This window comes from Ahaetulla prasina, chromosome 2 (genome assembly GCF_028640845.1).
Source record: "Ahaetulla prasina isolate Xishuangbanna chromosome 2, ASM2864084v1, whole genome shotgun sequence".
NCBI classification, from domain to species: domain Eukaryota; kingdom Metazoa; phylum Chordata; class Lepidosauria; order Squamata; family Colubridae; genus Ahaetulla; species Ahaetulla prasina.
In genome coordinates this window covers 68,585,638-68,599,412 of record NC_080540.1, presented here as the reverse complement: position 1 = coordinate 68,599,412, position 13,775 = coordinate 68,585,638, and the positions used below count along the sequence as shown (strand labels likewise).

At 38.6% G+C, this 13,775-nt stretch overlaps 1 protein-coding gene across 2 annotated transcripts in view; it reads right to left on the bottom strand.

Annotated features, from left to right (window-relative positions):
* Positions 1–13,775, bottom strand: part of LOC131193276 (platelet glycoprotein IX-like) — a 51,699-nt gene that overhangs the window by 16,338 nt on the left and 21,586 nt on the right. Inside the window, exon 1 of one of the 2 annotated variants that reach the window (XM_058173288.1) lies at positions 8,288–8,349. The exons of the other annotated variant lie outside the window; for it this stretch is intronic. The gene's annotated coding sequence lies outside the window, so the exon portion shown is untranslated. Of the gene's footprint in view, positions 1–8,287; positions 8,350–13,775 lie in introns of those variants that run through there. 2 annotated transcript variants of the gene reach the window in all.

Here is a 13,775-nt window from a genome sequence, read left to right as displayed (position 1 = left end):
TATTTTAAGTCACTGCTTTCTTGAGCATCTTGTGAAAAAACAAAATAGCATAACTCTGATATGACTGGAGTGGCTACAGAAAAAAATGGTTTCTGGCATCATTCATTTTAGTATCTATTTTTATTTGTTTATACCTTGCATTTATTATTTTTATAAATTACTCAAGATGGCAAACTACCCTAATACTCTTTTTCTCCTCCTATTTTCTCTATAACAACAACCCTGTGAGGTGGGTTGGGCGGAGAGAAAGAGTGACTGCCCCAAAGTACCCAACTAGTTTTTCATGCCTAAAGTGAGATTAGAATTTATGATCTCCTTATTTCTAGTTCGGTGCCTTAACATCTTTTTATCTCTGTATACTCTGGAAAATAGACTGCTACCATCCAAATTCAGGCAAATATTTTTTTTTAAAAAAAATTCTCTTTGCTCAGTTGATCTGCACATAGAATGATAGTGCAGATCAACTTTCAGATATGATGAATGATAATTTCTGTATAATAATTCACCCTTGAACTGTCCACAGTCAAGGATGTGTTTCCTAAATCTGACTTCAAGGACATAATTTCACTCCACCCCCCATCCCCCAACCCCAGTTCCCCTATAATAGCATTTGACCTTTTTTTCATCCTAGTGCCTTTTATGGAGATAATTAGATTCTGTTTTACAGCTCGTGGGTTGTAGTCAATAATCTTGAGGAAAGAAATCAATAATTTTAGTGCTCCCGTTGCGTGTTTCTGCGGCTGAAAGTTTTGGCAGTCAGTCTCCTACTGAGAAGCATCGATGGTTTGTGCTGAATGGATGGCAGATCCTATTTTCCTTCTTATCGATAATAGTTGTTTAGTACAGTCCTTTGCATAACCAATCCTGAATGTCTATTGGTTTATGAAGCTGGATTTTTTTTTACTTGCTATCTTAATTGTGTGGTGGGGCAGTCCTTACAGTTCATTTGCTGAGATAAAAAGAATGTTCTGGAAAGTAAGTGTGTGGTGATTTTGCTTTTTTTTTTTAATGAACCTTTGAATGTTTCTCCGTTTCGTTTAGGAATTTGAAGTAATAGGATAGAAGGGGCTATTGCATATAGACAATTAAAACATTTAAAAGCATAACCTTCGGTAGGGTCCAAGCAATATCATGATCATGGAACCCAGGAAGTAGATTAACTCTCCTGTTGCAGTAAACAAAGTATTCTTGTTGTGATGTGTCTGTTTTTTTAAAAAAGAAAACTTATCTATTTTGGCCTCTTGAACTTCTCCCATGAAGGTGGAAAAAAATGGTGTATTTGGCATACAAATCAAGTAAAGGATATAGTTATTACTGTCCTTTCTTTGATTAGGATAATATGTGGATTTTCTAAAGCTTTTTGATTGTTTCAAACCCCTCCCCCGTCCATCTTTACCTGGTCTTGCCCTGTCAAAGATCATGCAGTAGAGAAGGATTGTGTGAAAAGGGTAAAAAAAAAAAAAAGCACTTGGGTTGGTATGTGCAGCACAGGAAATGGGTAGTGTCAGGTTTGTGCAGAGTAAATGGATAGTTTTGGAAATTGCCTCTGTGGGAACAAAGACGCATTCGCAGGGGTAACTAAGCCCCTAGGAAATTTTTAAAAATGATAGGTCACATTGTGTTCTGTTGTGCCTTTTTGTGCAAGTAGATAATGTAAAAGGGTATGTTTATAGGTGCAATTAGCATTTGTTAATAGGTGTTGAGGTGTAAATGTAAAAACTACTGAAACTACTGAAATAAGTCTGGTTTAGCTCGTTTATTAAGCTTTGGTATGGATACAGTACCTATTCTGCATATTCTTACATTCTTTTATTGCTGCTCTTGCATCTTCTTCTAATGTTAACATACGTCATACGATTGAAAAATTACAAGCATCATCTCTAATTTTTTTTACAGCCAGCATTTATTCCTGTTGAGAATAAAAAATATCAGAAAAGAGCAATATAGTTCTTTTTTTAACCTTGTACCTGGCAGGGAGATTTTTTTTTAAAGCTTGCTGTTGGTGCCGACAGAAATATGAAATGAGGAATTCCTTGAAAAAGATAGATAGATAGATAGATAGATAGATAGATAGATAGATAGATAGATAGATAGATAGATAGATAGATAGATAATAGATCCAACAAGAAAATCTCAAAACAGTGAGAAAACATATAAAGGAGATGTACCAACTGAAAGGCATGTTAAAATAATTTTCTTTTCTCTAGATCTAATGACTAACTCGGTTGGGTTATTTACAAAAATAGATACTTCTGTTACTGTATCTGTTCATTTCATATTTTATGCTGCTAAGAATAGTGTGTTTTCACTGTTTCCATCAAAAATGTTTTAAAAACATCCCCTCAACCAAGTTTTTAGAACTAAGACCAGGCAAATCAATTTCAGTATGACTCACCATGCAACTTACTTTTAAGGCCCTCAGAACAAGGAAGCAGCAATTTGATTGGAGCAACACAAAAATCTACAGCCACGCTACCATCCACCACACTCGTGAATTCATTAAAGACTGGCATTCCACAAGCAATTCCATCAACAGATACAATGGCCTACGATCATCTCAGAATCCAAAACAATTTCACGGTCAACCAAAGACAGCACTGACCCTCAACCAACACGCGCAACGAGCAGTTTGCCTCCCATGACCCTGACCTGATGTAATCTCATCACAAGCCCCCTCACAAGACTCACTGATGACTCATATGTGACCCATCAAAAGAACCTCACTTGATACACCCACATCTGAAGCCCTTATGAACAGACCCCTTGCACATCCTGTACATAAATTGCTTCCACTTCTACCCTCAAAACGACGCTATAGAGCACTGCACATCAGAACAATTAGACACAAGAACAGTTTCCCCCCGAAAAATATTGATTGTTTCCTAGTATGATTTGATTGCTTATTTGTACCCTATGACTATCATTAAGTGCTGTACGTTATGATTCTTGACGAATGTATCTTGTCTTTTTATGTACACTGAGAGCATATGCACCAAAGACAAATTCCTTATGTATCCAATCACACTTGGCCAATAAAGAATTCTAAATTCTAAACAGAAGAACTAAACTTCACTGAAGAAGTTACCTAGCCTGATAACAAAATGTTCAGAAACCAAACCACAAGCTTGGAGAATGAACCTTCACCCTCAAGCCATATAAATTTGAAAGGATTCAAAAGAATGTTCTGAGTGGGCTGTTTTATTCTGACCTTAAAACAAACCATGTTCTCCATGTATCAAATCACACTTGGCCAATAAAAAATTCTATTCTATTCTAGTCTATTCTATTCTAGTCTAGTCTAGTCTAGTCTAGTCTAGTCTAGTCTATTTTGTGCTCTCAAATAAAGCTGAAAGCTGTTCTCATTGCATGTATGCTTATATTCCCTTCTCTCTCCCTTAGGCTAATATGCATCCAGCAGCTTCTACATATCTGGGATAGGTCAAAAGAGTCTAAATAAGCATATAGCTAGTCTTTGTTTAGCAAACATTTTCACTTGTATGACAAAAGAGTAACTTTGTGTCCAATTTTCACTTTTAAGTACCTCCACAGGACTATAAGCTAAGGAAAGCTAAAGTAAGATCATAAGCACAGTCACAACCACTTCACCAACTGTATATTCTTTCAAGTAAAGGAAATAACACACCAATTATCCCAATGGGATTCCAGATTTCAACCTTTACTTTTTCTCAAATAAGGTAATGGCTTCTTTCCCCTCTATAATAATGAAAACTGAGCGTGAAGGTTCATTCTCAGAGCTTGTGGGTTGGTTTCTGAATGTTTCAATACCAGGCTAGGTAACATCTTCAGTGGAGTTTAGGGGATGTCAGTGTTAGTGTTCTTCTGTTTATAATAATGAAAGCTTCTACTTTGGACAGTCTGTTACAGGAGCTACTCTGGGTGAATGGCAAAGTGTAAGGATAGTCCAAGATAGGATGGATATATAGCAGTACCCATCACTTTCTATATGCAAAAGCAAACCGCGCTGGGTGATTACGTTTAGTGTCTCATAGATTATGGGTTAGTACTTTATTCCCCCGAAGGGGAAGGTGACAACCTATTTTAAGGTATCGTATCCAGGGTTCTTGATTCACACCACTGATATTGAGCCTATACTTCCTTTCCATTCATCCAAGCCAGCTACCTGAGGCAATTCATTTCCTGGTTGGACTGATTCTTGAATTAGTCTCTGGAGCTATAAAAAAACATGAACCTGTTTAAATTCAGAACATCCAGAACAGTGGTGGGTTTCAATTTTTTTTTACTATCAGTTCTGTGGATGTGGTTTGGTGGGTGTGGCATGGCTTGGTGGGCGTGGCTTGGTGGGCGTGGCAGAGGAAGGATACTGTAAAATCTCCATTCCCTCCCAACCCAGGGGAAGGTTATTGCAAAATTCCATTTCCTCCCGATCAGCTGGGACTTGGGACACAGAAAATAGATGGGGATGGGGCCAGTCAGAATTTTTACTACCGGTTCTCCGAAATACCCAAAATTTCCACTACCGGTTCTCCAGAACTGGTCAGAACCTGCTGAAACCCACCTCTGATCTAGAAGCAGTCCAGACAGATAGTATTCTAATTCTATAAAAATGGAATTATAAGAAGGACAAGAAGATACAGTCCAATCAGATTTGGAAGATTCTGTTATTATAACCACTGTCAATAAAAGTCATTTTAGCCTTCATATGTAATTGCTTTCCTTATCTGATCTACCTAAAGCAGCAGTCTCAAACCTTTGCGGCATGGCAGCCCAGCTGGTAGGGGAGAAAGGGGAACTGGGCCACATGAGCAGCGGGCCAGCACGGTTGTGCACACAACCCATGCATCAGTGTCAGGCCAGCACATATGCATGCAGCTCAACTTGTGTGAGTAGCGGGCTGCCACTCACACACTGAATGCCCACTGGCCCACTGCTCATACAGGTTGAGCTGTGTGCACATGTGCACTCTAGCCAGCCACTCATGTAGCCCAATTTCAAATAGGCCATGGCCCACTAATGGGCCACAGCCCAGGGGTTGTAGACTCCTGACCTAAAGGCTTGTAAAATCTACTAACGTCCCTATAATACATAAACATCACCTGCTGTACAGTGCATAGAGATATTATCCTAGTTCCATAACTTTTCCTCCAAACTGTTTTCCCCATCAGATAATTATATCAAAACTTGCTTTGTTTGAAATCCAGCAAATTTGCTGCAATCATATGTATATGTGAGAGGAATGCCCTTTTTAATCAAATAGAATTATTTTGAAAATAAGCATTATATGAAACCCACTAAGATTTGTGTTGTTGCTTCAATTATATCAGAGTCCATTTTATGTTCTGACAATGAGAAAATAAGGGGCCCAAAGGTTATATCAATTCATTTTACCACCGACTGAATGGTACTAATGATTGGATTATAGAATATTATATATGCGGTGAGATTAGACAGCACTTGGGCAGATTGTTGTTGATTTTGTACAAAAAAATAAAAAACAGCTGGCACAAATAGAGCTTTGCCCCAGCACCAAACAATGCTGACATTTCTGCCTGATGAGCTATAAGTTGAAGAATTGTGTGGCATTGTCCTGACAGTTTCTTGTCCTCCACAGCAATTAGGAATGAATTTATGGATGATATAAAAGAGTGAGAATCAGGAGAGCTATGGTTTGTGACCTCAGAACTCTGGAAGGTTTTGGTGTTGAGCCAGGTCATTTTTAAAAGCTGTTTGATTTTGTTTTTATATCCAAAGGGTTATGAATGTCACTTTCCCTTAACAAAAGCTAATTGACTAGCTATCCTTGTTTTGTTTTGATTTAAACAGAAGGATTTTTTCCCAAAACATTATTACAAATTGTAATGATGGATGGAGTTTTATTTTTCTTTCAGCGTTTAGGTAAAAAACTCCCAATTCCAGTTCAACTTCTGGTGATTCCTTCAATAAGTATACAGGAGTTCATTCCTAACCATGATAACACCAAATTTCCAAAAGTTAAAATTTAGAAAACATGTCCAGCAATGTCTGCCAAATGGGACAAATGATGAAATGAGTGTTGTACTGTGTTCAATGATGTTGCATACATGTACAAAAGGATGAGTTTGCATTTCCACTTGTCCCAAAGGTGCTTTTTCAAGAGGCAGCCGGACTTTTTGGTTTTTCTTTGAAGACCTTTCACTTCTCATCCAAGAAGCTTCTACAGCTCTTTCCACTTGTGATACTCATCTTGTCTTTTGGATTAAATAATCAGATTCTGTAAATACCTTTACATGTATCCAAGTTTCATTCTTTTGTATTTGTATCTTGATGTAATAGTAAACATTTCATCACTTGCCCCAATTGGCCTTTCTGCAGATTTTTAAGGCACTACTGGATGCTTTACTGGATATACAAAAGAAACTGGCTGAAGTTTTAAAAATTAAAAAGGAAACACAAATGAAATACCAAGAATGAAATGATAAGCCAAAATATCTATGGAGATTCTCACTTATCCAGGTCATGGTTGTCCCAAAGGTGCTTTTTCAATGAAGCTTCTTCACTGAAGAAGTTTCTTGGATGAGAAGCAAAACATCTTAAAAGAAAACCAGAAAGTCTAGTTGCCTTTTGAAAAAGCATATTTGGGATAAGCCAAAAGGTTTTCTTATTGTATCTACAGAAATGATTTGTTAAAGCCTTGAAGAAATTTATGTGATGGTATAAATAAGAATGAGACAAAATCCTATGACTGAATTAAAGGAGACTTAAATAGACTTAATTTTTCATTCAATCAAAATCAAAGTCTATTACAGTAGAAGTAAAAGGGAGGAATATAAAATTGATTTCTTTGATCAAAGTTTAAATAGGACATGCTTTTGCAAAGTTCTAGTAACCCTTTATGGATTTCTTTGTTGCCACCAGAATTGAAAAGTTGATGTTTAATGATTTTAGATTGATAAAGGATGGGATATAGAATGAAGAGATATCTGTTTTTAACCTTACATTGGTGATAGTTATTAAACATGTTTATACATGTGACCAAGGATGGATGTCACTTGTTTATATATATCATTATTATTATTATTATTATTATTTTTATTGTTATTGTTATTATATTTTTCCTAATTTAATTTTTTCTTTTCTGCTGCACTTTTCATTCCTTTGTTCCCCATTCTATTCTCTTTCTCTAAGTTTAGTTTAATTTAGTTTTTACTATTGCAATTAAAATTCTTAGTAAATATTATATTCAAAAAGCAAAAAGTACCAATTATATGAACTGTTAGGTTTGATTCATATGAAAGATTAGGAATTATCTCCCAAGAAATATATCTTAATTGTCTCAATATATTTTCTTGCAGGAGGATGGGAAACTTCAATCAATTAATTGTTTTATTTTTTCATATTTTACTGGGATTATGTTGCAAAGATGAAAAAAATAAATGATGATGGTAATAAATCCAAAAATGAAGTTTTCTTACCTCATTAAGAAAAAATGGCATTAGTTAATTAAGACTTTGATTTAAACTAATGTTTCTGAACTCATGGCAAATCAATAAAATGGGATGATCCTGCAACATTAATTAATTGCCCAGTGCTTCAGAAGCCTATCAATGCAATCCTGTACTGTAAATAATTTCTTAGATGTCAAATTCACTGCATCCAATGAGATTTCCTTTCAGAAGTAGTTATACACCTCAATCTGAAAAGAATAATTGTTTACTAAGCTCACTAGGCAGTCTGGTGTTACAGGTGCAGTTTGCCTGCTACACCATATCCTTGGAGACTCTAAAATTGTGGGGATTCTAAAATCAGGGGTGGGTTCTACTTACCTTTGCTGCCAGTTCGCAACGGGAGCGCGCATGCGCTTGTGCTGGTGCTTCTATGCTTGCACTTCTGTGAATGTGCAGAAGCCCCTTGATGACTTTGGGGTGCGTGGGTGGACCTTCCTGCCGGTTTTACTACTGATTCTATAGAACTGGACAGAATCGGGAGCAACCCACCATTGTTACCAATAGTATTTAAGTTATGGCCATTCATTCTGTTACTGTTCAACTTATGGTGGTCCTTGAAGTTCAAACTATTGCAGTGCCCTATGGTTGTGTAAACAAAATTTGGGTATTTGGCAACCAGCTTGCACTTATGACCAGTTGCAATATCCCATGGACATGTATCACTATTGTCCTTCTCTGCTGGCCTCTCACAAGCAAAGTCAATGACGAAGCTGGCAGGGAAGGTCACAAGTTGCTTGGTAGCTCTCCCCTCCCCCAGCCTTTCTTTGCTTGCACACACCAGGGCCTTCTTTCCCCAGCCTCTACATTCTCTTTTCCCAGATTACCTGAACTTGCATTGCGCTTGTTGTTAGTTGCGAAGTTGTGTCCAACCCATCACGACCCCATGGGCAACATTCCTCCAGGCCTTCCTGTCCTCTACCATCCTCTGGAGTCCATTTAAGCTCATGCCTACTGCTTCAGTGACTCCATCCAGCCACCTCATTCTCTGTCGTCCCCTTCTTCTTTTGTCCTCAATCTTTCCCAGCATTAGGCTCTTCTCCAGTGAGTCCTTCCTTCTCATTAAGTGGCCAAAGTATTTCAGTTTCATCTTCAGGATCTGGCCTTCTAAAGAGCAGTCAGGGTTGATCTCCTCTAGGACTGACTTTTTTGTTCGCCTTGCAAGCCAAGGGACTTGCAGGAGTCTTCTCCAGCACCAAAATTCAAAGGCCACAATTCTTTGGCACTCAGCCTTTCTTATGGTCCAACTTTCACAGCCATACATTGCAATTGAGAAAACCATAGCCTTGACTATACACACTTTTGTTGGCAGGTGATGTCTCTGCTTTTTAGTACACTGTCTAGATTTGCCATAGCTTTCCTCCCCAGGAGCAAGTGTCTTTTAATTTCTTGGCTGCAGTCCCCATCTGCGGTGATCTTGGAGCCCAGGAAAATAAAATCTATCACTACCTCCATTTCTTCCCCATCTATTTGCCAGGAATTGAGAGGGCTGGATGCCATGATCTTAATTTTCTTAATGTTGAGTTTCAAGCCAACTTTTGCACTCTCCTGCTTTATCGGCATCTTTAGTTCCTCTTCACTTTCTGCCATTAGAGTGGTATCAGCTGCATATCTGAGGTTGTTGATATTTCTCCCGGCAATCTTAATTCCAATTTTTGATTCATCTATTCCCACCTTTCTCATGATGTGCCTACAGAAAAGGTGATAAAATGCTGTACAATCAGGCCAGAAATGCACTAACAAAGGAGATCAGAGCAGCAAAAAGAAGCTACTCTGAAAAGCTAAAGAATCAGTTTTCAGCAAATGAACCAGCAAAAATGTGGAAAACTCTTAAAAATATCACCGGCTATGGCATACCTCCTTCCCAGGCTGAAGGTAATCAACAACTGGCAGATGACCTGGATGAGTTTTACTGCAGGTTTGAAAGGAAACTACAGCCACCTATCTCCACAACCCCCATCTCAGACACACCAACAACAGCCAAGCCTCCTACAACTGACCCCATTTCATTGGGTTCACAACCCCTAGTGATCACAGAAAAGGAAGTGCAGGACCTATTTCACAGACAAAAGCCAGGAAAAGCTCCAGGCCCAGACAAGATAACTCCTTCTTGCTTAAAAGTCTGTGCTGACCAATTGGCCCCCATCTTCACCCATATTTTCAATAAATCACTAGAGATGTGCTATGTTCCTTCTTGCTTCAAACGCTCTACCATCATCCCAGTGCCAAAGAAGCCCACCATCAAGGAACTGAATGACTACAGACCAGTTGCTTTAACATCTGTAGTCATGAAAACCTTTGAAAGGCTAGTGCTTTCCTACTTGAAAACCATCATGGATCCGCTGTTATAGATCAACAGATGATGCTGTTAATATGGCTCTGCACTACATCCTACAACATCTTGAGTCTCCAAAGACCTATGCAAGGGTCCTTTTTGTAGACTTTAGTTCAGCATTCAATACCATCATTCCAGACATTCTTCTAACTAAGCTAAACCAGCTACAGGTACCGGAACAGACTTGTAAGTGGATCACAAGCTTCCTAACAAACAGGAAGCAGCAGGTGAAGCTAAGCAAGATCACATCAAATACCTGTACAATTAGCACAGGGCCCCCCCAAGGCTGTGTGCTCTCCCCACTTCTCTTCTCTCTGTATACCAATGACTGCATCTCCAACGATCCATCTGTTAAGCTACTGAAGTTCGCAGATGACACAACAGTGATTGGTCTCATTCAAGACAATGACGAATCCGCATATAGACAAGAGGTCGAACGACTAGCCTTGTGGAACTGAACACACTCAAAACCGTAGAAATGGTGGTAGACCCTTCCATACTTCCACCTCTCACAATACTAGACAACACAGTATCAACAGTAAAAACCTTTAAATTTCTAGGTTCTATCATATCGCAAGATCTAAAATGGACAGCCAACATCAAAAACATCATTAAAAAAGGAAAACAAAGAATGTTCTTTCTGTGCCAACTCAGTAAGCTGAAACTGCCCAAGGAGCTGCTGATTCAGTTCTACAGAGGAATTATTGAGTCTGTCATTTGCACCTCCATAACTGTCTGGTTCGGTTCTACAACCCAACAAGAAAAATACAGACTTCAGAGGATAATTAGAACTGCAGAAAAAATAATTGCTACCAACCTGCCTTCCATTGAGGACCTGTATACTGCACGAATCAAGAAGAGGGCCGTGAAAATATTTACAGACCCCTTGCATCCTGGATATAAACTGTTTCAACTCCTACTCTCAAAACGACGCTATAGAGCACTGCACACTAGAACAACTAGACACAAGAACAGTTTTTTCCCGAAGGCCATCACTCTGCTAAACAAATAATTCCCTCAACACTGTCAAACTATTTACTGAATCTGCACTACTATTAATCGTTTCATAGTTCCCATCACCAATCTCTTTCCACTTATGACTGTATGACTGTAACTTGTTGCTGGCAATCCTTATGATTTATATTGATATACTGACCATCAATTGTGTTGTAAATGTTGTACCTTGATGAACGTATCTTTTCTTTTATGTACACTGAGAGCATATGCACCAAGACAAATTCCTTGTGTGTCCAATCACACTTGGCCAATAAAATTTTTTATTCTATTCTATTCATATAAGTTAAATAGGCAGGGCGACAGTATACAGCCTTGCCAGACTCCTTTCCTAATTTTGAACCAATCAGTGGTTCCATATCCAGTTCTCACTGTTACTTCTTGATCCACATATAGGTTTCTCAAGATGTCTTTCTCAAGACAAATAAGATGGTCTGGTACTCCCATCTCTTTAAGAACTTGCCACAATTTGTTGTGATCCACATAATCAAAGGCTTTAGCATAGTCAATGAAGCAGAAGTAGATGTTTTTCTGGAACTCCCTAGCTTCCTCCATGATCCAGCATATGTTGGCAATTTGATCTCTAGTTCCTCTGCCTCTAAGAAATCCTGCCTGTACTTCTGGTAGTTCTCGATCCACATATTGCTGGAGCCTAGCTTGTAGGATTTTAAGCATAACCTTACTAGCATGTAAAATGAGTGCAATGGTGCAATAGTTTGAACGTTCTTTTGCATTGCCTTTCTTTGGAATTGGAATGTAAACTGACTTTTTCCAATCCTATGGCCACTGTTGAGTTTTCCAAATTTGCTGGCAAATCGCAAATTGTATTGCACTACAACACTGCAAGCTGTGCACAGCCTGCACTGGACCTCCCAGGGCTTCTCCCCACCCTGCAGCCCCACCCCCAAGGTACTCCTGATCTGGGACTCCTTCTGTTTCTCGCTTAATGATTTGCAACCCTTCTTGCAAATCCCTGCAACAACAACCAGGACTGCCTGGATAGTCATCATTAAGTGACACAGTCATGTGATGTCATGCTTTACAACCACATTGTTTAGTAATGGCAATCCCCAAAACAACTGCCACTGTAACTCAAGGGCAGCTTATATTTTTCTACAGCATTGCTAATGGTGTAGATTTTTTACAATGAAGTAGATTTTTCCAAATTGATTTTCTGATTCATGGATAATTCAGTGGAAGTGTGCTGGGTAAAAACTCAGGGAAACTGACTTTCTGATTTGGAGGTTATTTACGATAGTAGTCATACTGGTGTTGATTTTGAGAGCAATGAGCCCTCAAAAAGAAATGCTTGGAATGGAAGGAGACCACTTTATCTCTTTCTGTCAACCCTACCTCCTTTGGAAGGAAAGGAAATAAATCAGAATTAGTCTAACACTCGGGATAGCATTGTGTCTGCTGAAAGTCTAGTCATAATAGAATCCATTATCACATCTCAGATGGCTTCTCTGCAGTTTTCTGAGGTATATATAAGACAGAAGCAACTTAGAACTAAGGAGAAATTTCCTGACAGTTAGAACAATTAATCAGTGGAACAACTTGCCTGAAGTTGTGAATGCTCCAACACTAGAAATTTTTAAGAAAATGTTGGATAACCATTTGTCTGAAATGGTGAGGGTTTCCTGCCTGGGCAGGGGGTTGGACTAGAAGACCTCCAAGGTCCCTTCCAACTCTGTTGTTGTTGTTGTTGTTGTTGCTGTTATTATTATTATTATTATTATTATTATTATTATTATTATTATTATTATTATTATTATTTTCTCTCTGTGTGTACAGACGTTTATGCATTCAGTGTATGTTGCTGACTTATAGCAATATGAAATGAAAGTTAAAAAAGTTAAGCTTTCCTTCCCCCTTTTTTTTAAAGGACATGATGGACACTTCATTTAACTGCCTGTTATCGCTCATTAAAATAGTTAGGTTAGCTTCTGGAAAGCTCTGCTTTTATTAAATCATAAATTTGAGTATTATATACAGCGGTCCTGACCCATAAATCCATTAGCTGATTGGGGTTAGAATGAGGTGACAAACATGTCCAGTTCAGAGACCTCAATTATGATTATGGATAGCACTGCAGGTGAAAATTACTATCGGCGGTATTCTGTCAGCAACAGCCCACAAAATGAGCTATCTGCTTGTAAAGCTGACCACCCCTAGAACTAAAGGAACAATAAACAATAGCTCTGGAGACCCTGCCACCAGCTATCTATATGCTGGGTGAGCACAGCTTGGCAGGGATTAGGAAACAGGAGGCTCTCTGAATTTATCTCATACTAGAAAACCTGCCACCCACCGGGTCATCCTTTCAGAGACATTTTTTACCAGGCGCAACAGTGCTTTCAACAGTGACAGAGCTTCTAAAACACTGCCCTTCACTTGAAAAGTTGGGCTACATTAAGACATATCTACCTGGAAAATAGCCCAACTAGAGCTGTATAGCACAGTCTATAGAACAGAAAGTGTTTCGTAATACGTTGTATGGTTTCATAAACAGTTTTATGATAATTTCATGTCATAACATGTTTTATAAAACTTGCCAAATTTCAGTTCCTGGATCCTAGATACATTCTTTTGAGGTACCTTGTTCTTTGCCCTGAATGCACCAATTTGCTCAGTTAAAGGGAAGAGTTTTAGAAGAGTAGTATATAGACAGATTCAGAGTCCCCTTTAGGATTTCTCTAGGTTTTATTGGGAATGTCAATAAGCTAGCTGACCGAAAGGGAATGCTCACCGGTTAGGCACCTTGCTGAACTTGTAGGGTTTCCCCACTTATTTACCATATCAACTAGCTTGCTGCTTAATCAACATTGCAGCTCAAAGTGGTAGTCACACCAAGGAAAGGATCTTTTGTTTATTAATAGGTGGGGTTTCTGGTATCCTGAAATAAATGTTTATCTAAATAGGCTGTGCCACCTTTGGCCAATCTCAACCTCTTTGGGTGTCTGGAG